Consider the following 26,121-nt stretch of genomic DNA (forward strand, 5'->3'; position numbering starts at 1 on the left):
GAACCAATGGTTCAGTTCAGTCGCTCAGTCGTGTCTGACTGAGATCCCATGGACTGCAGCATGCCAGGCCTCCCTGTCTATCACCAACTTCCAGAGTTTACTCAAACTCACGTGCATCAAGTCAGTGATACCATCCAACTGTCTCATCCTCTGTCGTCCCCTTCTCCTCCTGTCTTCAATCTTTCCCAGCATCAGGGTCTTTTCAAATGAGTCAGCTATTTGCAGCAGGTAGCCAAACTAGTGGAGTTTCAGCTTCAGTATCAGTCCTTCCAATGAATATTCAGGACTGATTTTCTTTAGGATGGACTGGTTGGATCTCCTTGTATGTCTATGCGACTCTCAAGAGTCTTCTCCAACACCACAGTTCAAGCGCATCAATTCTTTGGTGTTCAGCTTTCTTTATAGTCCAACTCTCACACCCATACATGACTACTTGAAAAACCATAGCTTTGACTAGACAGACTATTGTTGGCAAAGTAATGTCCCTGCTTTTTAATATGGTGTCTAGGTTGGTCATAGCTTTTCTTCCAAGGAGCAAATGTCGTTTAATTTCATGGCTGCAGTCACCATCTGCAGTGATTTTGGAATCCCCAAAATAAAGTCTCTCACTGTTACCATTGTTTCCCCATCTATTTGCCATGAAGTGATGGGACAGAATACCATGATCTTAGTTTTCTGAAAGTTGAGTTTTAAGCCAGCTTTTTCACTCTCCTCTTTCATTTTCATCAAGAGGTTTTCAGTTCTTCTTTGCTTTCTGCCATAAGGGTAGTGTCATCTGCATATCTGAGGTTATTGATATTTCTCCCCAAAATCTTGTTTCCAGCTTGTGTTTCATCCAGTCCAGCATTTCTCATGATGTACTCTGCGTATAAGTTAAACAATCAGGGTGACAATATACAGCCTTGACATACTCCTTTCCTGATTTGGAACCAGTCCATTGTTCCATGTCCAGTTCTAACTGCTGCTTCTTGACCTACATACAAGTTTCTCAGGAGGCAGATCAAGTGGTCTGGTATTCCCAACTCTTGAAGAATTTTCCAGAGTTTGTTGTCGTCCACACAGTCAAAGGCCTTGGCATAGTCAATAAAGCAGAAGTAGATGTTTTTCTGGAACTCTCTTGCTTTTTTGATGATCCAATGGATGTTGGCAATTTGATCTCTGGTTCCTCTGCCTTTTCTAAATCCAGCTTCAACATCTGGAAGTTCACAGTTCACATACTGTTGAAGCCTGCCTTGGAGAATTTTGAGTATTACTTTGCTAGGATGTGAGAAGAGTGCAACTGTGAGGTAGTTTGAGCATTCTTTGGCATTGCCTTTCTTTGGGATTGGAATGAAAACTGACCTTTCCCAGTCCTGTGGCCACTGCTGAGTTTTCCCAATCTGCTGGCATAGTGAATGCAGTGCTTTCACAGCATCATCTTTCAGGATTTGAAATAGCTCAGCTGGAATTACATCACCTCCACTAGCTTTGTTCATAGTGATGCTTTCTAAGGATCACTTGACTTCACATTCCAGGATGTCTCGTTCTAGGTGAGTGATCATACCATCGTGATTATCTGGGTTGTTAAGATTTTTTTTGTATAGCTCTTCTGTCTATTCTTGCCACCTCTTCTTAATATCTTCTGCTTCTGTTAGTTCCATGCCATTTCGGTCCTTTATTGTACCCATCTTTACATGAAATGTTCCTTTGGTATCTCTAGTTTTCTTGAAGAGATCTCTAGTCTTTCCCTTTCTATTGTTTTCCTGTATTTCTTTGCATTGATCTCTGAGGAAGGCTTTCTTATCTCTCCTTGCTATTCTTTGGAAATCTGCATTCAAATGGGTATATCTTTCCTTTTCTCCTTTGCGTTTCACTTATCTTCTTTTCACAGCTATTTGTAAGATCTCCTCAGCAAACAATTTGCCTTTTTGCATTTCTTTTTCTCAGGGATGGTCTTTATCAATGCCTCCTGTACAATGTCATGACCCTCTGTCCATAGTTCATCAGGTACTCTATCAGATTTAATCCCTTGAATCTATATGTCACTTCCACTGTATAACTGTAAGGGATTCCACTGTATAATTATAAGCAATGGTATAAGTAGATAAAGGAATACAATGATTTTAATCTGTATCTTAAAAAAAAAATGACTGGCAGAGGAACATCCAGGAAGTATTGATGATAGAGGATAAAGACATCTCAGATGAGAAGGACACAATGAATTCTTGTCAACAGAGTTACAAGTCAGAACACCCAACAGTATATTCAGCAGTATCCCCCAGGGATGAGTGCTAACCTATCTATCTAGCATACCCATTGAAAATGTAATTTCAAATATGATCAAGTTTGCAGATGAAAGCTAGAATGGATTAAAAGGAAAAGAAAATCAATTAAGTACCTAGATGGATATGGACAACACAGGGATTTGGAAGGACAGGCCCAGGATAAGATTTAATGAAAAGAAGCATAAAATAATACACTAAGGGAAGAATTATACACAATACAGGTATAAATTAGGGAACAGTTATCTGGAAAACAGATACGGAAAAAGTGACTTGGGGGTGATTACGAATAACAAACTGAATAGAAATTCTCTGAATAGGCATAAAAGAAAAGTCATCCTAGATGTATGGAGTACAGAAGAAACTACTTCAGAGAAATGATTTCTTTATTAACACTCTGGTCTTTCCAAACTTGTAAACCTACAAAGTACAACAACAGCATTTCGCATAAAAATAAATGTAATACTTTGAGATATTCTAAAATAACCTTGAAAGTCCTAAAATGATGCTATAATAAACAAAAATGAACAAGAGGAATCTCTCATGTCTTTGAAGATTAAAGCAAATTTAAAAGTTCTACTCTAAAATGATAGGGAAATATCTTCCCAAATTTCCTTATAATAAATAGATTCTCCAGGAAAAGAGCTATTTCCTTTGTTTTCTTATTTCAGCAACTTTGTGAGAACATTTGCTTATAACCTTTCTCTAACCTTCCTAGCGACTTTATTTTTATAAAAGTCATTGTATTAGTAGAAAAAAGGCAAAGTGTAGTGTTTTTCATTACATGCAAATATGGCATAGATCACAGAGTAGTGAGTGATGTTATCAACAAGATCAAAATTTCAGTTATATTTTTATACCATATATTTTATCTGGTAAAATAAAGTTTACCAGATATAAAATATATACCATATAGTTTATCTGAAGTTCTGTCAAAAGAAAGTATAAGGTCTTGAATATTATATATATGTGTGTGTCCGTGTGACTCTCAATAGATCATGAAAACAAATACCAGTCATTGAAGTTTTTCTTTGCACACTAAGTCAAGCCACTTAAAACTAATAATTGACATTTGTTATCTATTTAAAATGGGTTAATGTTCTATAATTCTCATTTATTATTCACCATAACTCCCAAATAATTATTATTTAATTCCTTTTAGTCTACATGAAGTCTCAGGAATTCTCTTCTATTTCTATCTCTCATTTTCTATTTCATAATATTGAACTAATCAGTTCTAGAATTATATACCCAGCTAAATTTGGCTATTCTTCAATACTAAGCCTACCTAAATAAAGATTATTAGTTACATTTTTTTCAACAATCATCATTACTACTACCCATTAGAAATTCAGTCCTATTACCTATTTAGCTCTGTGATTTTGAATAAGTTATATAATTTCTCTGTGTCTCAGTTTCCTTATCTATGTAGTGAAGATAATTATAGGTCTGTTTTCTAGGGTTATTATGAACACTGAGTAAAATAATACAGAAAAATAACAGTGACAAGCATCTAGTAAGTGCTTAGTAAATAATTTCTTCTGTCATTATAAATCTTATTATTACTAATATTATTCTATAACTATTTCAGTTACTACTTCTACTATTACTACTACTAACTACCACCACTACTGTTTACTACTACAACTAGATAAAGGCCTAACTTGACAAACAAAGCCCTTCATTCCTGGGCTTTAATCTCTTGCTCATTATTACTTTTTAACAAAGGTTCCCCGACTTGTAATAGTTTTATGTGTCAATTTGACTAGGCTAAGGAGTACCTAGATTGCTGATAAAGCATCATTTCTGTGAGGATGTTTCTGGAAGAGATTATGATTTGAAATGGTAGACTGGGTAAGGAAGATAGCCCTAACCAATGCAGGTGAGCATCGTCCAATCTCTTGAGGGCCTGAATAGAACAAAAAAGTAGAGGAAGGGCATATTTATTTGCTTGAGCTGGGATATCCACCTGTCCGCAGACATCAGTGTTCCCGTTTCTAGGGCTTTTGGACTCAGGCTGAGATTTACAACACTAGTCCCTTGTTGTCAGGCTTTTGGGTTTGGATTTGAACTATATCACTAGTTTTTTAGTCCCCCAGCCTGCCAGTGGCACAGCATGGGACTTCTCAGCTTCCATAATCAGATGAACTAATCCCTCAAAACAAATCGCTTTCCATATATCTTTATAGATTCTATTGGCCCTGTTTCTCTGGAGAATCCTGACTAATACACAACGCTTGACAACCAACTCTACAGTCCAGTTACAAACTTTTCAAACCTAATGAGTCTTGAATAATCCAAAGATTAAGTAAGACTTTTGTTGAATCCTTATCATTCAGAACATACTACTAATTTTGAAGAAAGGCAAGACAGATCTTGAAAAGGTAAAAATCTAGCAGATAGTCAATCAACTCTGTAGAAAACACAGAGCTAAGCTCAGGTCCTAATCTGTGACTCATATCATTTGGGGGAAAAGTTGGTAAATTAACAATGTGTGTGTGCTTCCTACAAGTCATTGCACCCTCAGGGTCATATACTGAGTCCTCTTCTCACTCCATTCTCTGCTTCTTGAGGTTCTTGTTTGTTTCTGTGGCCTCAAGTTCTCCTACGTGCTGATAGCACCTCCATCTTTCTCTAAACTCTCTTGTTCCTTGGTATGTGAGGAGGATTGATTCCAGGACCCCAATGTGGATATCAAAATCCTAGAACATTCAAGTCTCTTATATAAAATGGTACAGCATTTAGATATAACATACACACATTCTCTCTAAAGAGAGAATATCTTAATAAAACAATGTACATGTCATGTAATAGTTATAAATACAACGACTAGATTAGCCAAACAGACATCACAAGCTTATTTGTTGCTTAGATCATAGTTTTCCACAATTTGGTCAATATGAAGCACAATTGCAAGACTGCTGGGGAGCTAGTCCATGCAGCTACCTGACCTACCTCACCAACTGTAACAATAGAGAGAGTAAAAATGTTAGTTGCTCAGTCATGTCCAGACTCTTTGTGACCCCATGGACTATAGCCTACCAAGCTCCTCTGTCCATGTGATTCTCCAGGCAAGAATACTGGAGCGGGTTGCCATTGCTTCTCCAGGGTATCTTCCTGACCCAGGGATCAAACCCAAGTCTCCCACATTAAAGGCAGACTCTTTACTCTCTGAGCCAACAGGGAAGGGTACAACAGAGAGGTCACTTGCAAAAATAGACACATACACATAAACTGGTTCAAAACATAGCTTCCTTATTACTATTTGTACATCTAACTTGTATGTTCAGAAAGGACAAATATATCAATACATCAACACTCTTGTTTAAGAATCCAATGTCTGATTACAGAGGGTCAAACGTGCTTCTCAGAATATTTTAAATTCTGGAGACCAGAAATAGACCAAATCATAATAATGCTTAATTCTGAATAGTAGTTCATTTTTGCTATTTTATTTCGAACTTTAGATTTCCTCAAACATTTTTACAATGTATTTACCTTTTCAATTAGGGGAAAATTTATTAAAACCCATATATGCATATATGTACTCATCCTATGAGCTGGTAAGCTGGCAGACAAAATTATTCATGTGTTTATTATGCAGCAATTTATAAAGGCCTATTGTGTGACAGGTCCTATACCAGGAAGGCTGAAACACATTTGAAAAAAGCACAGATGTTAACCTTAAGAAATTAAAATCTGGTGGTGAGGGATGCAGGAGAATGGACACACTGAGAGATTAAGTAAAATAAGTGACGTAAGTCCATACAGAGTATAATGGAACACAAAGAAAAGAATCTTTCTAGGGGGATGAGATTAGAAAATACTTAAAAAAAAAAAAAGGTAATTGAAAGAGATGCATGTATCTCAATGTTTGTTGCAGCACTTTTTACAATAGCTAGGACATGGAAGCAACCTAGATGCCCATCAACAGATGAATGGATACAGAAATTGTGGTACATATATACAGTGGAATATTACTTAGCTATAAAAAAGAATGCATTTGAATCAGTCCTAATGAGGTGGATGAATCTAGAGCCTATTATACAGAGTGAAGTAAGTTAGAAAGAGAAAGACAAATATTGTATATTAATGCATGCATATGGAATCTAGAAATAAGTACTGAGGAACCTATTTTCAGGAAAACAATTGAGATGCAGATATAGTGAACAGACCTGTGGACACAGTGAGGGAAGGAGAGGGTGGGACAAATTGATAAAAAAGTATGGAAACATATACAAAACTATATTTTAAATAGATAGCAAGTGGGGATTTTCTGTGTGACTCAGGAAGCTCAACCCAGTGCTCTGTGACAACCTTAGAGGGGTGGGAGATTGGAGGGGGATTCAGGAGGGAGGGGACATATGTATACCTGTGGCTGACTCAAGTTGATGCATGGCAGAAACCAATATAATATTGTAAAGCAATTATCCTCCAAAAAAAATTATATTCCAAACATGAAACAGTCAGAAATGTTGATTCTTTGCCCTTTCTGATCATAAGAAAATAGATAACAGCTTCTACTGTTTTCCTCCTTCAAATAGGATTTGTGTACAAAATCCACCAAATTTTTTTCTTCAAAGAAACAAACCTGGTTCTAAAAAGAAATGAATATAATGTATCAGCTAACAAATTGACATACACCTATTTATCTCCATTTGATATCTGATTGTGTGGTCAAATCTTCTATAGCAAACAGTCATCAATAATTATATAAAAAAAAAAAGAACATGTCAATCTGTTAGGGCCACAGAAGTAGGTCCTGTGCCAACCTGGCACCTTTCTTCTGTGGCTCCTGGGATGCTTACTGCTTTTGGCTTGGGCCTGGTTCTCTGGAAAGTAAGAGTCCTCTGCTGGGTGAAGAGCTGCCCTGAGGGCTCCACGTAGCTTCTATGGGCCCAGTTCAGGCCTGGTCCAAGGTTTTGTATCAGGTTGGGGCTGTATCAAATTATTAGACTTGTCCATGTATAACCTAGCCCCAAAGTCTTATTAACTACTAAGCCTTATCTATGTCTTTTAAAATCAACACCCTAAGGCATCAGGAACACAGACACACAAGGACAGAAATGGACTTTTACTATGAAATGTACCTAGTGTGTCCTCATTTATATGCAAAGCCCTACCATGCAACAGTTAAAAGGTACCCAATTCAGAGACTGGGATGAAGACAGCATACCCTCAGTCATATGGTAGCAGTGAAAATTACAAGTTTAGAAGGAGGGTTTAAAGGTAGAAATTTAGACCCAAATTAGATTTATTCACTCAATATTCACTTATCTTCATACTGAGAAGTTGATTCACAAAGCCAACAACATAAATTTTTCAACCAACTTTTAAAATGCAACTTCTATAAATGAGGATTATTATTTTTTATGTTTAAACAGCTCCAGCTTTATTGAGATATAATTGACAAATAAAATTGTAAGATGTTTAAAATGTGCAATGTGATGAAAACAAGCTGTCCCTTTTTACAAATGAAAACTAGGTCTATTTATTCCAAAGACGAGAAGATATGCAGCTTGCATTTATCGGGGATATTATTTTCTTTGAAAAATGCTTCAGTTACCAGTATTATTCTGTTAATGAGTTCCTGCCTGTTGAGAAAAAAATGATCTGCTGAATTTAAAATGTTTTTCATCTGAAAGGCATTCTAACATTTTTAATATGAACCATTCATTAAAGAAGCACCCTTGCATTATAGCTCTGAGTGGTGATATTTGGACTTCTGGCAATGTGACATTATTAAATAAGAAACATTTGTGAATGCCAATGATATTCTGGGGACTGGATAATGAAACAAAAAATTTATGTGTCCAGTAAAGCACTAGATGATTTTTCCTTAAACTTTTAATTCTTCATTTCAGTAGGATTACACAAGTCCAGGTTAAGAAAAATAGCCACAGAAATGAATACTCTTTCACATGAAATAATTCTGAAAGTGACACTGAGAATTGCCAAGAGATATATTCAGGCATCTGACTAAAATTTTTGTTCGACTTATTATTGTTTTTCTTAGTATCAACAATATAAACAATTTCCAAAATGGGAAATGATCACCATCTGGAGTTCTGCCATTAAACAGTAAGCTCATGATGGAGTACTAGGTCACTAATTTGTAACATTATTATCTCCCTTTGTGAGCTTTCTCAATTAAACAGGGAAAAAGTTGTTAAGGAAATAATTTAACAAAGAAACTGTAGATTATCGTAATCATTTGTCATTTATTTCCATTTTAAAACTAAAGTGATTTCTTTTACTTTTGAGTTTGCATCTTAGTTGTAACAGTATGACACTCCTAGTTTGGAATAAATCTGTCATTTGCTACCTGGAGTGTCTTCCAACCTCAATGTACAAATTCATACATTGCTAGTCAACTTAGGCCAAATTCAACCTGAAATAAAACTGAACTCTGGAACAACTTTTCCCTCCTTGGGTTTCCAAGAATATTCATCCTGATAAGAAGGTGACATTTTGAGGACTTCTGTGAAACTCTTTAATAACAACAACATGAATAAAGGATTCAGCTGTTACTCTTTGTGGGAAGAATAAAGAAACAATCAAGAATTATTCATTTCTAAACAAATCAGTTTGGTAGCAAGTGTTTAACCTGTTTAAAAGTTGCTTTCTAAACTCATTTTCTAAGCTCCTAAGAAAACTTTCTTTGATTAGAGATAATATTTAAAATGCAACTTATATAAATGGGGATTATTATATTTTATGTTTTTTAATTACTCCAGCTTCATTGAGGAATAATTAACAGGCAAAATTGTATGCTGTTTAAAATGTTCAACATAAAGATCCATACGACCTAGACAGCATATTAAAAAGCAGAGACATTACTTTGCTGACAAAGGTCCATATAGTCAAAGCTATGGTTTCTCCAGTAGTCACCTACAGATGTATGTAAGAGTTGGACCATAAAGAAGGCTAAGCACCGAAGAATAGATGCTTTTGAAGTATGTTGTTGGAGAAGACCCTTGAGAGTCCCTTGGACTGCAAGGAAATAAAACCAGTCAATCCTAAAGGAAATCAACCCTGAATTCACTGGAAGGACTGATGCTGAAGCTGAAGCTCCACTACTTTGGCCACCTGATGCAAAAAACCGACTCAGTGGAAAAGTCGGTGCTGGGAAAGACTGAAAGCAGGAGGAGAAGGGGACGACACAGGAGTTGGTGAAGGAGAGGGAAGCCTAGCATGCTGCAATCCATGGGGTTGCAGAGAAGGACACGACTGAGTTGACTGAACAACAATCAACAATACTTAGGTTGTTTCCATATCTTAGTTATTCTGAATAAAACTACAATGAACTTGAGAATACAGATATCTTTCAGAGATAACGATTTCACTTCCTTTAGATTTATACCTGGAAGCAGAATTGCTGGATCATATGACAGTTCTATATTTAATTTTTTGAGATACTTCCATATTGCTTTTCATAGTGGCTGTTCAACGTACAAGACCATCAACACTGTACAAGTTTCCATATTCTCCATATCCTTTCCCGCATTTCTTATCTTTTTGATAATAGATAATCCTAACAGGTGTGAATTGATATTTCATAGTGATTTTGATTTGTATTTCCCTGATAATTAGTAATTTTGAGCACCTTTTCATATATTGCTGGCCATTCATGTCTTCTTGGAAAATGTCTCTTCAGGTGTTTTGCCTATTTTTTAAATTGGTTACTGTTTTTTTTTTTTTTTTTTTCCTTTTCTTTTTTAGTTTTCATTTTTTGGGGGGGTTAGGTTTTGAGTTGTTTGAGTTCCTTGTATACTTCAGATATTAACCCATTATAATACATATAGTTTGCATATATTTTTTCCCATTTCATAAAATGTCTTCTTATTTTGTTGATGATTTCTGAGGTTGAACACAGCTTTTTAGTTTATGGAGACCTATGTGTTTAGTTTTGCTTTTGTTGTCTTTGCTTTGCGTGTCAAGTCCAAAAAAAATCATTGCTCAGATGCGTGTCTAGGAGTTTATTGCCTATGTTTTTGTTAGGAATTTAACCAGTTTCAGATCTTACATTCAAGTCTTTAATACATTTTGAATTGATTTTTATGTATGGTGTAACACAGGGGTCCAGTTTCATCCTGTTGCATGTGGCTAACTAGTTTTCTTATTGCCATTTATTGAAGAGATTATTCTTTGCCCATTGTACATTCTTGGCTCTTTTGTCAAAAATTAATTGATGATATATGCACAAGTTTATTTCTGAGTTTTCTATTCTGTTCTATTAATCTATGTGTCTGTTTTATGCCAACACCATATTGTTTTAATTACTACTATTTTGCAATATAGTTTGCCTCCAACTTTGTTCTTTCTCAAGATTGCTTTGGCTATTTGGGAAATTTTTGTGGTTCCATACAAATTGTAGGATTTTTTTTCCTACTTCTACAAAAAACACCACTGGAATTTTGATAGGGCTGCACTGAATCTATAAATTGCTTTGAGTAGTATGGTCATTTTAACAATATTAATCTTGCCAATTGAGTGCCAAATGCTAAATACTTAACACTCTTGCACAACTGGCTTTACATTTTTAAATGACTAGGTAGGAATATTGATTGGAAAAGTGTACAGAAGCAAAATATCTACTGAGGGAACCCTAAAGAAATCTACATAAGAAATGATGGAAGTCTAAAGTAAGGCAGTGTTTATGATGATGATAATGAAAAGGCTTATTTGTGATATAAGAAAAGATTAACAGATTTTGATAGCATGTGGCTGAGAAAGAAATCCAGAAAGCTCTCAATATTTTGGCTTGGTCACTTGATGGATAGCAATGGCATTACTTTTATAAGAAATACACACATTTGGGGAGGAATATAATGTGTACTATTTTGGACATTAAGCTTTATGTGCCTTTGGTCAATCAATGAGACTTGCTCAGCAGACATTCGAGTATGGAGCTCAAAGAATATATAATTGGGTGATATAAATGTGTACATCAGTGGTAACTGAAGCCAGAAGAAGAGATGATGAGATGAAGTCAAATGGAAGTGTAGACTAAAAGAGGGTGAAAAATGAAGCCATAAGGAACCATAACACTTATAAAGTGGGTAGAGAAAGAAGGATCTTGAAAGACAACTAAGGACAGAAAAACAGATGGAAAACTAAGACAGAAGGAAATCACAGAAGCCACGGTCAAAGAAGAAAAGTTTACTAGCTCCTAAAGAGATCAAACTGGGAAAGGAGTATGTCAAGGCTATATATTGTCACCTTGCTTATTTAACTTTTATGCAGAGTACATCATGTGAAATGATGGACTAGATGAAGCACAAGCTGGAATCAACATGGCTGGGAGAAATATCAATAACCTCAGATATGCAGATGACACCACCCTCATGACAGAAAGCAAAGAAGAACTAAAGAGCCTCACGATGAAAGTGAAACAGGAGAGAGAAAAAGCTGTCTTAAAACTCAACTTTGAAAAAACGAAGATCATGACATCTGGGCCCATCACTTCATGGCAAATAGATGGGGAAACAATGGAAACAGTGACAGACTTTTATTGGGCTCCAAAATGACTGCAGATGGTGACTAAGGCCATGAAATTAAAAGATGCTTGCTCCTGGGAAGAAAAGCTATGACAAACCTAGACGGCGTATTAACAAGCAGAGTCATTACTTTGCCAACAAAGGCCCATATAGTCAAAGCTATGGTTTTTCTAGTAATCATGTATGGATGTGAGAGCTGGACCATAAAGAAAGCTGAATGCCAAAGAATTGATACTTTTTAACTGTGGTATCAGAGAAGACTCTTGAAAGTCTCTTGGACAACAAGGAGATCAAACCAGTCAATCCTAAAGGAAATCAGTCCTGAATATTCACTGGAAGGACTGATGCTGAATCTAAAACTCCAATCCTTTGGCCTCCTGATGTGAAAAACTGACTCAGTGGAAAAAACCCTGATGCTGGCAAAGACTGAAGTCAGGAGAAGAGGGAGATGACAGAGGAGGAGATGGTTGGATAGTATCACTGACTCAATGGACATGAGTTTCAGCAAACTCTGGGAGATGGTGAAGGACAGGGAAACCTGGCGTGCTGCAGTCCATGGGGTTGCAAAGAGTCAGACATGACTGAGTGACTGAACAACCAACAATACTTAGGTTGTTTCCATACCTTAGTTATTCTAAATAAAACTGCAATGAACATGAGAGTACAGATATATTTCAGAGATAATGATTTCACTTTCTTTGGATTTGAAAAAAAAAAAAAAGAGTCAGATATGACTGAGAGACTGAATTGAACTGAACTGAAAGCAGTCAAAGAAAGAAAAGACTGAAGTAAAAATGAATGAAATAAGGATTTAGTTGTTGTTGACTTTAAGAAGACAAGTTTAAACGTTCTGTTGTTGATGAGAAAAAAAATGAAGAGCATATGAGAATGTGCAATGAGGAAGAAAATAAATATCAATAAATATTCCACAAAGATCTCTTGTAGAGAGATGGTACAACTGCTAGGAGAGAATGTAGGATTTAAGGGGGAATGCATAATGTTTAGTATTACATGATCATAAAATATAGTGGTGGCACCACCATAAAAAAAAATAACATGTTTGAGTTCAGTTTTACTTCTACTAACATACAGAAACATTATCTAGGTCAAAAAGGACCATAAGAAAATGTATGTAGCTTCATAATCTAAAAGCACTGTTGTCTTCCAAAAAGTAAAAGAAAATGAGAAAATTTCTTACTTTTATCTCAAATTGTACTCTCAGAAGAAAAACTTTAAAAATATTTCTAACTTAGGCATTTCACTACAGTACTGCTAGTTTAGATCTTCTCAGCTCTCCTTAGAATAATATCAATGGAATGGTCCTTACTCTCTCCACCTGTAATTTCTTCTCCCTCTAGCTGATCAACTAGCAGATTTATGTTCCCAAAAGCAATCCCTTCACATTTCCCTACTGGCCAAATTCATTTCTCTCTCTCATCCAGGCTTATTTTCATAAATCCTTTATGTAACTATCTTCTATTTAGACTGAACGTACTAATTTCCTATCTTCCTCTTCTTTCCATTTGTCACTGTCTACCAATCCTCTGACCACAATCTCGATTAAATGCAATCCTACTCATTCTTCACAACCCATGACTTCGTCTGATCCCTCTGATCAGAGGTGATTTCTACTGCTTTTCAACCCTTTCTAACTCTTACTTTATACACTTCTTGAGTCACGTTACAAATACTATTTGATACATATATAAAACACATTTTACAAATATGCTTATATATATATATATATATATATATAAAGTAACAAAAAACTCTGATTCTGTTGACATTCACAGGCACCCAGTACCGTGTTTTACATTAACTTAGCAAAAAAGCACATAAGAAGAATTCAGTCATTACTATAGATACTACAATGATAAAAGTGAAGGGATGAGCAATTTATTTAGCAACATTAAAGTTACACTTTATAATATTATCACTTTGATGACTGTACCAGTCAAAGTACAACTAGAGGGAAAAAAAAAGAAAGAAACCACTCTAAGAATTTAAAGAAAAGTTGTCATTTAGTCGCAAAGTCATGTCTGAACCTTTGTGACCCCAAGGACTGCAGCACACCAGGCTTCCCTGTCCTTCACTATCTCCCAGAGTTTGCTAAATTCATGTCCATTGAGTCAGTGATGCTATGCAACAATCTCATCCTCTGTTGCTTCCCTTCTCCTGCCCTCAATCTTTCTCAGTATCAGGGTCTTTTCCAGTGAGTCAGCTCTTCGCATCAGGTGGCCAAAGTATTGGCGCTCCAGCTTCAGCATCAGTCTTTCTAATGAACATTTAGGAATGATTTCCTTTAGGATTGACTGGTTGGATCTCCTTGCCATCCAAGGAACTCTCAAAGAATCTTCTCCAGAACCACAATTCAAAAGCATGAATTCTTCAGTGCTCAGCCTTTTTTATGGTCCAACTCTCATATCCATACATGACTACGGAAAAAATCACAGCTTGACTATACAGACCTTTGACAGCAAAGTGATGTCTCTTCTTTTTAATACTCTGTCTAGCTTTGCCATAGATTTCTTTCCAAGGAGCAAGTGTCTTTTAATTTCACGGCTGCAGTCACTGTCCACAGTGATTTTGGAGACTAAGAAAAGAAAATCTGTCCCTGTTTCTACTTTTCCCCCATCCATTTGCCATGAAGTGATAGGGCTGAGAATTAATTACATAGGTTACAGAACTCAGAAGCCTACAGAACACTGAGAGAGAACTCAGGGACCAGAAATTGCAGAAAGCAGTTATTATCCATAGTTTGGGTTTCTCCTTTACTCTACACTACTACCACACTCACAACACTTTTGACTACAAATGTCAGGAAAAGGTTGTTCCACATCAAGTAATTCTGCAACATCTGCTTAATGTCCTACAACTTAACTCAACTCTGACACTACCTGCCTGGAAACAGCACCGCACAGGTTAAGGGCTCAGTCTTACAAGACCATTCTCACAACTCCTTCAGATGCCAGTCTAAAGTAGTGGGTCTCCAGGTGCTTACAACTTTTTGTCCAATTGTCTACAAATCAGAGGTCCCTTGAACATTTTGAATTTTGAACCAGGTGAATACACTGTCTATTCAAAAAATTAGTAAAATTAACAGCACAACAGTGAAATCCTCTGAATCTTTTTGCCCTTAGCAAATTTGGCAGGAAACTGATTTCCAAACCAATTTAATTTTTTCCCCTCTCTTTAAGAGAGAGAAAAATTCAAGAGAAAAATTCCAATTAGCCTTGATCTACATATTATTGCCTGAAGTGCTGTTACAACTATACAGTCACTAGGTTTAAGACTCTAGCAGAATGTTGCCACATAAACATATGGAATTACACAAAGGAAAAGCAAATATGGAGGACCAGTTACATTCTTAACTCTTCTTTGCCCCTGATAAACTCAAAATAAAGAAAGCACCAACAGACATAACATTAAAGTTTCAAAGCAGAGACTGTAGTTTTCAGATTTTTTAAAAAGTTAACCTGCTAATAGTCTGCATGCACATGGTTAGGATAATTAAGTTAAAACACAGATTTATTTGCCAATTTTTCCTGGTAGATAATATTTTAGTTATTCATTTAGCATCCCTGAGGAAAAAGAATGCTGACCACCAGCCAAACTGTTTCTCTCAAACCATACTGCAATACTATGCAAATGTAAAGTGTTAAATAAATAAAGATTTTCTAATGTTTAGTATTAGTCATCAATAAGGTTGAGTTCAGTTCAGTCGCTCAGTCATGTCTGACTCTTTGTGACCCCACAGACTGCAGCATGCCAGGCCTCCCTGTCCATAGCCAACTCCTGGAGTTTACCCAAACTCATGTCCATTGAGTCAGTGATGCCATCCAACCATCTCATCCTCTGTCGTCCCTTCTCCTCCTGCCCTCAATCTTTCCCAGCATCAGGGTCTTTTCCAATGAGTCAGCTCTTCGCATCAGGTGGTCAAAGTATTGGAGTTTCAGCTTCAGCACCAGTCCTTCCAATGAACACTCAGAACTGATCTCCTTTAGGATGAACTGGTTGGATCACCTTGCAGTCCAGGGACTCTCAAGAGTCTTCTCCAACACCACAGTTCAAAAGCATCAATTCTTCGGTGCTCAGCTTTCTTTATAGTCCAACTCTCACATCCATACATGACTACTGGAAAAACCATAGCCTTGACTAGACGGACATTTGTTGGCAAAGTAATCTCTGCTTTGTAATATGCTGTCTAGGTTGTCTAGGTCTAATATGCTGTCTAACTTTCCTTCCAAGGAGTAAGCGTCTTTTAATTTCATGGCTACAGTCACCATCTGCAGTGATTATGAAGCCCAAAACAATAAAGTCTGCCACTCTGCCACTGTTTCCACTGTTTCCCTATCTATTTGCCATGAAGTGGCAAAATCAGTGCACTTGCATGATACACATGCATCAGTCAGCATGCCAGGGAGGCCTGGCATGCTGCTGTTCATGAGGTAGCAAAGAGTTGAACATGAATGAGTGAACTGTACTGAACTGAACTGATGGGACTGGATACCATGATCTTAGTTTTCTGAATGTTGATCTTTAAGCCAACTTTTTCACTCTCCTCTTTCACTTTCATCAAGAGGCTCTTTTTTTTTTTTTAAGAGGCTCTTTACTTCTTCTTTGCTTTCTGCCATAAGTGTGGTGTCATCTGCATATCTGAGGTTACTGATATTTCTCCTGGCAATCTTGATTCCAGCTTGTGGTTCATCTAGCCCAGTGTTTCTCATGATGTACTCTGCATATAAGTTAAATAAGCACAGTGACAATATACAGCTTTGATGTACTATTTTTCCTATTTGGAATCAGTATGTTGCTCCATGTCCAGTTCTAACTGTTGGTTCCTGGCCTGCATACAGGTTTCTCAAGAGGCAGGTCAGGTGGTCTGGTATTCCCATCTCTTCAAGAATTTTCTACAATTTGTTGTGATCCACACAGTCAAAGGCTTTGGCATGGTCAATAAAGCAGAAGTAGATGTTTTTCTGGAACTCTCTTGCTTTTTCTATGATCCAGCAGATGTTGGCAATTTGATCTCTCATTCCTCTGCCTTTTCTAAATTCAGCTTGAATATCTGGAAGTTCATGGTTCATGTATTGTTGAAGCCTGGCTTGGAGAATTTTGAGCATTACTTTATTAGCATGTGAGATGAGTTCAATTGTGTGGTAGTTTGAGCATTCTTTGGCATTGCTTTTCTTAGGGATTTCAATGAAAACTGACCTTTTCCAGTCCTATGGCCACTGCTGAGTTTTCCAGATTTGCTAGAATATGGAGTGCAGCACTTTCATATCATTATCTTTCAGGATTTGAAATAGCTCAACTGGAATTCCATCACCTCCACCAGCTTTGTTTGTTGTGATCCTTCCTAAGACCCACTTGACTTCACATTCCAAGATGTCTGGCTCTAGGTGAGTGTTCACACAATCATGATCATCTGGGTCATGAAGTTCTTTTTTGTACAGTTCTTCTGTGTATTCTTTCCACCTCTTCTGAATATCTTCTGCTTCTGTTAGGTCCATACCATTTCTGTCCTTTATTAAGCCCATCTTTGTATGAAATGTTCACTTGGTATATCTCATTTTCTTGAAGAGATCTCTAGTCTTTCCCATTCTGATGTTTTCCTCTATTTCTTTTCACCGATTACTGAGGGAGGCTTTCTTATCTCTCCTTGTTTTCTTTGGAACTCTGCATTCAAATAGGTATATCTTTCCTTTTCGCTTCCTTTCTTTTCACAGCTATTCGTAAGGCCTCCTTAGACAGCCATTTTGCTTTTTTGTATTTCTTTTTTTGGGGGGATGGTCTTGACTCTTGTCTCCTGTACAATGTCATGAACCTCCATTCATAGATCATCAGGCACTCTGTCTATCAGATCTAGTCCCTTAAATCCATTTCTCACTTCCAGTGTATAATTATAAGTGATTTGATTTAGGTCATACCTGAATGGTCTAGTGGTTTTCCCCACTTTTTTCAATTTAAGTCTGAATTTGGCAATAAGCAGTTAATGATCTGAGCCACAGTCAGCTCCCAGTCTTGTTTTTACTGACTGTACAGAGCTTCTCCATCTTCGGTTGTAAAGAATATAATCAATGATTTCAGTGTTGACCATCTGGTGATGTTCACATGTAGAGTCTTTTCTTGTGTTGTTGGAAGAGGGTGTTTGCTATGACCAGTGCGTTCTCTTGGCAAAACTCTATTAGCCTTGCCCTGCTTCTTTCTGTGTTCCAATGCCATATTTGCCTGTTACTCCAGGTGTTTCTTGACTTCCTACTTTGCATTCAAATAAGGTAGAATTCTCTGATTAAAGAATATTACCCCCATAACTGCACTGGGAAGTAACACATGCATGAAAAGTTCATTCAGAAGATCTTTGATATCAAGAGTTGAGACATAAAAGGCCCAGTCCTATGAAGACAGGAATTAGAATACTGCCCCTCATACTACCTACTCACACTGGGAAAACTGAAAAAAAGAAAATTAAATACCTACCACCATTCTTGATTTTCTCTCTCCTTCCAGTTTCATCTCCATAACTGGATAATAAAGTACTGCAACATAGGACTTATCCTGGAGGTGGTGGTGATGGTTGTTTCAGTAGGTAAGTTGTGTCTGACTTTGTGACCCCATGAACTTCAGCACACCAGGCTTCCCTGTCCTTCACCATCTCCTGGACTTTACTCACAATCCAACCATCTCATCCTCTGCTGCCCCCTTCTCTTCTGCTGCCATCAATTTTTCCCAGAATAAGGGTCTTTTCTAATGAGTCGGCTCTTCAGAAAAGGAGATGGCCAAAGGAGCTTCAGCTTCAGCATCAGTCCTTCCAATGAATATTCAGGATTGACTGGTTTGATCTCCTTGCAGTCCAAGGGACTTTCAAAGACTCTTCTTCAGCACAATTTAAAAGCATCAGTTCTTCAGTGCTCAGGCTTCTTTATGGTTCAACTCTCATATCCGTACATGACTACTGGAAAAATCATAACTTTGACTATACAGACCTTTGTCAGGAAAGTGATATCTCTGCTTTTGAATATGCTGTCCAGGTTTTTCATAGTTTTCCTTCCAAGCAGCAGGCCTCTTTTAATTTCATGGTTGTAGTCACCATCTGCAGTGATTTTGAAGCACAAGAGAGTAAAATCTGTCACTGCTTCCACTTTCCCCCCTTCTTATTATCCTGGTACCAGCTGTCAAACATTAAATATTGCATAGAATCAAGATAGGATGAGAGTGAGAGTTAAAACATAGAGATGGTCTTTTATAAGTGTTCTTTCCATACATACATCCAAGAGACTGCTGGTGTGATTTTCTATTTTCAGGGTATCAGTTATAGGACAGATTTGGAAATAAATCCAAAGATCAGCAGTAGATTCAGAAGCTATAGACATCATGTTTATTTAGTTTCTCTGAACCTTCTGTTTGAAGGCCCTCAGAAATCATAAATCTGGAGAACTTAATCAAAACCAGTATTCCAAACTTACCAAAGTCTTTCCAGACAAAGTATTGACAAAGTATTGACAAAGATGATGTCCAATTACAATTAAGGAGACTGCAGTGCTATTGAAGACATATTAAGTTGAATTATGTACTTCTTACATCAAGTCTTTGATATTCTGATATTATTTACAGAAAAGCAAACTTTTTTGATGCATTTGGTGAAAAAAATGTTTAATGTTTCTTTGAAGCATTTCATTATTTGCCAGTTGTAAACATGTCAAAATTTTAATAGTGTTGATTTCTGGAGTAAAAACATCAGAGTAACCTGAAATTAATACATACCAAATAAAAAAGATAGTCAAGAAGAGGGGTAAGAGTAGTGGAGTAGAATAATAATAAATTACAGCAAGAACAAGAAAGAGAGAGGACAGAATATTAAAAAGCAAAGTAAGCCACAGTATCTGCCCTCAAGAAGCTTATTGTAGCAGGAGAAAAAGATATATGAATAGAGAATTAATAATACAAAACAATAAATGAAAAGAACAAAATAAAAATTTTTATAAAACAAAGCAGCAAAACATCATGGCAAGTGGCTACAGAGGTTATTGAGATTTAAGACAACTGAAGGCTTACGACAGCATGAAAAGGCAAAAAGATATGACACTGAAAGATGAACTCCCTAAGTTGGTGGGTGCCCAGTATTCTACTGGAAAAGAACAGAGCAACAGCTCCAGAACGAATGAAGAGGCTGAGCCAAAGTGGAAACACACTCAGTTGTGGATGTGTCTGGTGGTGAAAGTAAAGTCCGATGCTGTAAACAACAATAATGCATAGGAACCTGGAATGTCAGGTTCATGAATCAAGGTAAATTGCAAGTGGTCAAACAGGAGGTGGCAAGAGTGAACATTGATATTTTAGGAATCAGTGAACTAAAATGGACCAGTATGGGCAAATTTAATTCAGATGCCATTATATCTACTACTGTGGGCAAGAATCCCTTGGGAGAAATGGAGTAGCCCTCATAGTCAACAAAAGAGACCAAATTCAAAAATGACAGGATGAGCTCTGTTCATATCCAAGGCAAACCATTCAATATCACATTAATCCATCTATTCCCCAAACACTAATGCTGAAGAAGCTGAAGTTGAATAGTTCTATGAAGACCTAAAAGATCTTCTAGAACCAACACCAAAAAAAGGTATCCTTTTCACCATAGGGGACCAGAATGCAAAAGTAGGAAGTTAAGAGATACCTGGAGTAACAGGCAAGTTTGGTGCTGGAGTACAAAATGAAGCAGGGCAAAGGCTAACAGAGTTTTGCCATGAGAACACACTGGTCAAGGCAAACACCCTCTTGCAACAACATGAGTCAACACTACACATGGACATAACCAAATGGTCAATACTGAAATCAGATTGATTATACTCTTTGCAGCTGAAGATGGAGAAGCTCTATACAGCCAGCAAAAACAAGACCAGGAGCTGACTGTGGCTCAGATCATGAACTCCTTATTGACAAATTCAGACTTAAATTGAAGAAAGTGGGGAAAACCACTAGACCATTCAGATATGACCCAAAGCAAATCCCTTACGATTATATAGCAGAAGTGACAAATAGATTCAGGGGATTAGATCTGATAGAGTGCCTGAAGAACTGTGGACAAAGGTTCATAGCATTGTATAGGAGGCTGTGATAAAAATCATTCCCAAGAAAAAGAAATGAAAAAAGGCAAAAATGGTTGTCTGAGGAGGCCTTAAAATAGCTGAGTAAAGAGAAATAAAAGGCAAAGGAGAATAGGAAAGATATACCCATCTGAATGCAGAGTTCCAAAGAATAGCAAGGAGAGATAAGAAAGCCTTCCTAAGTGAACAATGCAAAGAAATAGAGGAAAACAACAGAAAGACTAGAGATCTCTTCAAGAGAATTAGTGATACTAAGGGAATATTTCATGCAAAGATAGGCACAATAAAGGACAGAAAAAATACAGACCTAACAGAAGCAGAAGATATTAGGTAATACCATTAAAGCTAGTGGAGGTGTTGGAATTCCAGCTGAGCTATTTCAAATCCTACAAGATGATACTGTGAAAGTGCTCCACTCAATATGCCCGCAAATTTGGAAAACTCAGCAGTGGCCATAGGAATGGAAAAGGTCAGTTGGAATTCCAATCCCAAAGAAAGGCAATGCCAAAGAATGTCCAAACTTCTGCAGAACTACACTCATTTCACATGCTAGCAAAGTAATGCTCCAAATTCTCCAAGTCAGACTTGGAATTCTAGTATGTGAATTGAGAACTTCCAGATAATCAAGCTGGATTTAGAAAAGGCAGAGGAAACAGAGATCAAATTGCCAACAAGCATTGGATCATAGAAAAAGCTATAGAGTTCCAGAAAAACACCTACTTATGCTTCATTGAGTACGCCAAAGCCTTTGACTGTGTGGATCACAGCAAACTGTGGAAAATTCTGAAAGAGATGGGAATACCAGACCATCTGACCTGCCTCCTGCAAAACTTGTTTGCCTGTCAAGAAGCAACAGTTAGAACTGGACATAGAATAACAAACTGGTTCCAAATTGGGAAACGAGTACACCAAGGCTATATATTGTCACCCTTTTATTTATTTAACTTATATGCAGAGTACATCATGAGAAATGCCAGACTGGATGAAGCACAAGCTGGAAACAAGATTTTTGAGAGAAATATCAATAAACTCAGATATGCAGATGACACCACCCTTAAGACAGAAAGCAAAGAGGAACTGAAGAGCATCTTGATGAAGGTGAAAGAGGGGGGGTGAAAAACTAGCTTAAAACTCAACATTCAAAAAACCAAGATCATGGCATCTGGTCCCATCACTTCATGGCAAATAGATGGGGAAACAATGGAAACAGTGAGAGACTTTATTTTGGGGCTCCAAAATCACTGCAGATGGTGACTGCAGCCATGAAATTAAAAGACACTTGCTTCTTGGAAGAAAAGCATGACCAACCTAGACAGCATATTAAAAAGCAGAGACATTATTTTGCCAACAAAGGTCCATCTAGTCAAAGCTATGTTTTTTCAATTAGTCATGTTTAGATATTGAAAGTTGGACTATAAAGAAAGCTGAGCATTGAAGAACTGATGCTTTTGAACTGTGGTGTTGGAGAAGACTCTTGAGAGTCCCTTGGACTGCAAGGAGATCAAACCAGTCAATCGTAAAGGAAATCAGTCCTAAATATTCATTGGAAGGACTGATGCTGATGCTGAGCCTCCACTATTTTGGCCACCTAATGAGAAGAACTGATTCATTGGGAAAAACCCTGATGCTGGGAAAGATTGGAGGCAGGAGAAGGGGACCACAGAGGATGAGATGGTTGGATGGCATCACCAACTTGATGGACATGAGTGTGAGCAGAACTTGGGTATTGGTGATGGACAGGGACGCCTGGCACGCTGCAGTCTGTGTGGTCACAAAGATTCAGACACATTAGAGCGACTGAACTGAACACAGTATTCAAGATACAGAAGAAAAACTGAGTTAAAGGAAACAAACCCATTCACTATCACATCAAAAAGAATAAAACATGTAGGAATAAACTTATCTAAACAGGCAAAAAACTTGTACTCTGAATACCACAAGATGCTCAGGAAAGAAATCAAAGATGACACACACAGATGGAAAGATATACTATGTTCTTGCATTGGAACAGTCAGTACTGTCAAAAAGACTATACTGCCCAAGGCAATATACAGATTCCATTCAATCTCTATCAAATTACCAATGGCACTTTTTACAGAACTAAATGAAGAACTTTTGAAAATTTAAAAATTTTTACAAAATCCCAAAGATCCCAAATAGGCAAAGCAATCCTAGAAAGAAAAATGGACCTGAAAGAACCAGGCCTCCTGACTTCAAGCTACACTAATAGTTACAGTCATCAAAATAGCATTGCACTGGAACAAAAACATAGATCAATGAAATAGGCTAGAAAGTCCAGAAATAAATCCACACACCTTTGGTCAATTAATCTATGACAAAGGATTCAAGAATACATAATGAAGCAAAGATTGTATTCATGAAGCGTTGTTGAGAAAACTGGACAGCTACATGAAAAGAATGAAATTAAGCTCAAAATGGGTTAAAGACCTAAAGGTAAGACCAGATACTATAAAACTCTTAGAGGAAAACCGGCAGAACACTTTTTGAAATAAATCACACCAGTAGCTTTTTGGATCTACCTCCTAGAGTAATGACAATAAAAATAAACAAATGAGACCTAACTACACTTAAAAGCGTTTGCACAGGAAAGGAAATCATAAACAAAATGAAAAGACAACTCACAGGATGGGAGAAAATATTTGCAAAGGAAATCGTCAACAAGGAATTAATCTCCAAAATATACAAACAGCTCAATTAAAAAAAAAAAAAAAAAAAACAATCAAAAACTGGGCAGGAAACCTAAACGGCCATTTCTCCAAAGAAGTCATAGAAATGGCTAAGAGGAACATAAAAAGATGCTCCACATGGCTAATTATTAGGGAAAGGCAAATCACAACTACAATGAGGTATCACCTCACACAAGTCAGAATGGTCATCATCAAGAAGTCTACCAAAGATAAATGCTGGAGGTGATGTGGAGAAACGGGAACCCTCCTACACTGTTGGTGGGAATATAAATTAGCACGACCACTACAGAGAACAGTATGAAGGATCCTTAAAAAACTAAAACCAGAACTACTGTGTTGCCCAAAAGGCTTGTTTGGCTTTAACAAGCTCTAACATCTTACAGAAAAACACTAGCAAACTTTTTGCCCAACACAATACCATATGACCCAAGAATCCTACTCCTGAGCATTTATTAAAGAGAAAATCATAATTCAAAAAGATAAATGCATCTCATTGTTCACTGAAGCACTATTTTCAATAGCCGAGACATGGAAGCAGACTAAATGTCCACTGACAGATGAATGAATAAAGAAGATGAGGTAAATATATATAATGGTATACTACTCAGCCACAAAAAGAATGAAATAGTGGCATCTGCAGCAACATGGATAGACCTAGAAATTAGTATACTAAGTGAAGTAAGTCAGAGAAAGACAAATATCATATGATATCACTTATATGTGGAATCTAAAATGATACAAATGAACTTACTCACAGAACAGAGACAGACTTCACAGAATTTGAAAACAAATTTACGGTTGTCAAAGGTGGAATGTGGAGGGAGGGATAAATTAGGAGTTTGAAATTAATATATACACAGTACTATATATAGATAATGAACAAGGACCTACTGTATAGCACAGGGATCTCTATTCTATATTCTGTAATAACCTATATAGGAAAAGATCTGAAAAAGAATGGATATATGTACATGTATAACAATCACTCTGCTGTAAACTTGAAACCAACACAATACTGTAGATTAACCATATCCCAACATAAAATAAAAATTAAAACTCTGTAATTATAAAGTCGTCAAGTTCTTTCCTATGGTATTACTTAGAGGTGAAACTTCTTTAAAACAAGGTCCTGTGATTGACCAGATACAAGAGAGAGTGAGTTTAGATTGAGTTCCACTTACTAGTAACAATGTATATTATAGAGAAATCCTAATGCATCATTTATCCTTCAGAGTATTCACTGTAGAATAGTTAACATTAAGTGTTAAGAAAAATAATCTAGGAAATACAGGTAGCAAAAGACTATGCAGATTTAGAGTTAACAAAGCTTTTCCTTTTTTATAACATTTTCCTTCTATGGAAACTACTAAACTTTTCTGTTATAAAAACAATCACAACATGAGACTCTCAAAAACCAAACCAAACCAAATAAAAACAAATACATTTGAGATTTGTGACAAAAGATATTTAGAGGTAGCACAATATTATATCTACAAAGATAAGACTTCTTACCTATAGGTTTTATTTTTCATACAAGCTGAAACGATTAGGCTATTTTCGTTTTTATTATACCCTATGCATATCATTAATGAAAGTGGGAAAAAACCCTGGAGGCTTACTGCTAGATTAAAATGTACAATTATACAATAACTATATATCAACGTAGAACATTTATTGTTTAAATTACATAAAATTTTAAATCTTATTTTAGCTTTTTTTTTTGTTTTGATATTTAGGTGGGTGTAGATTTTCTCTTAAATATTAACATGGAGTTACGGTACTTTGCTATACATTACGTAATATTTTTCCAAGTAAAAAATGAATCATTTTATGAAGTGTTAAGAGCTATATAACAAACAAAGGCACTGCAAAAGCTCCATACCATCAGTGTATTCCATCAATCCAGCATAGTCATTCATTAGAGTAGCGCCATCATACACATGGACGGTAGTGATGCATTAGTTCCCGGTAATGTATTACTTTTACAGGTTAGACCAGTGCAATATTTTATAAACTTACAGTACATAATGATTTCATTCATTTAGAAATTTAATTTTCTTGTCACAGCCTAAAATGAGTTTTCTGAACATCCACAGTAGTTTCATTGTCTATCTCCAAAATGTTTTAACTGGCCAACTAACCAATTGTTTAAATTAGTGTGTGACTACATGGGTTTTCTTCAACTTCACATTCTCACTTCTTATCTAGCCATCTTAGGGTTCAGCAAAAAGAAAATTAGTGATAATGCTTTCAATTTAATTAGTATATTACATGCACTGTAATTATTAGCGGGAAATGTTATATTAATGAATGTAAAAGTTAGCAGTAAATTACCTTGTAGCTATTATCAATTTCCCAAGCTACTGCTCCTTAAGATAACCCTCTCCCTATGGTCCTTCCAGTAATTTTTCTTTGCCTGATAAACATGATGATTAAATAGCACACAGAGCAAACCTTTGATACTTTTTAAATTAAATCCATGCCCAGCCTAAGGGCTGAGTCTGATTTCAACTAAATGTGTCAGTTAATCAGATAAAAAATTATCAGT

General features: G+C 36.5%; 1 protein-coding gene across 1 annotated transcript in view; it reads right to left on the reverse strand.

The window, feature by feature from the left end:
* DPH6 (diphthamine biosynthesis 6) overlaps positions 1-26,121 on the reverse strand; it is a 198,399-nt gene that overhangs the window by 88,567 nt on the left and 83,711 nt on the right. The gene's annotated exons all lie outside the window — the stretch shown is intronic.

Source organism: Bos indicus, chromosome 10 (assembly GCF_029378745.1).
Source record: "Bos indicus isolate NIAB-ARS_2022 breed Sahiwal x Tharparkar chromosome 10, NIAB-ARS_B.indTharparkar_mat_pri_1.0, whole genome shotgun sequence".
Classification (NCBI taxonomy): Eukaryota; Metazoa; Chordata; class Mammalia; order Artiodactyla; family Bovidae; genus Bos; species Bos indicus.